The sequence below is a fragment of the Wasmannia auropunctata genome, unplaced genomic scaffold, assembly GCF_000956235.1.
Source record: "Wasmannia auropunctata unplaced genomic scaffold, wasmannia.A_1.0 LD336103.1, whole genome shotgun sequence".
NCBI classification, from domain to species: Eukaryota; Metazoa; Arthropoda; class Insecta; order Hymenoptera; family Formicidae; genus Wasmannia; species Wasmannia auropunctata.
In genome coordinates this window covers 95,140-95,748 of record NW_012026787.1, presented here as the reverse complement: position 1 = coordinate 95,748, position 609 = coordinate 95,140, and positions in this window count along the sequence as shown.

The following is a 609-nucleotide window of genomic DNA, read 5'->3' as shown; positions in this document are numbered from 1 at the left end:
TCTCAAGGATGTAAATATATCATAAGTTATATATACGTAAGGCTGTAAGCATAATAGAGAAAATATTAGAAATAAATATAAAAATTTCAACCCGCCAGAAATCGTGTAGTCCACATGGTTTTTGATGGATTGAAGTTCTTATATTTACATAATTCTGTTCCTAATATTTTTTCAATTGGGCTTACGGCCTGACAATTGTATTATTGAGTATTATATGCGTATTGAAATAATGTTAATGCTAACTAATTTTTATTATATAACCAAGGATAACTTTACCTGAAGCATTTTCCACAATAATCACACACGAAGTTTTCTCTGTTACACAGTATATTTTTGGGTAATGTATTTGTTGCATGTTCGTTTTCATTCTTAGAGTGGTTACGTATTCGATGATGTTTCATGGAGCTCAAGTAACGGAAATTGAACGAGCATACATCGCATTTATAAGGCCGTACTCCGCTATGAATACGCTTGTGCACAGTGAGATGACCGTTCTGTGTAAACTTCTTTTGGCATATATCGCACTGATACTTGCGATCTTTTACTCGCAAATGCATCGAAATGTGATTTCTTAAATACCTTTTGAATCTATTGACATAACAAATATCA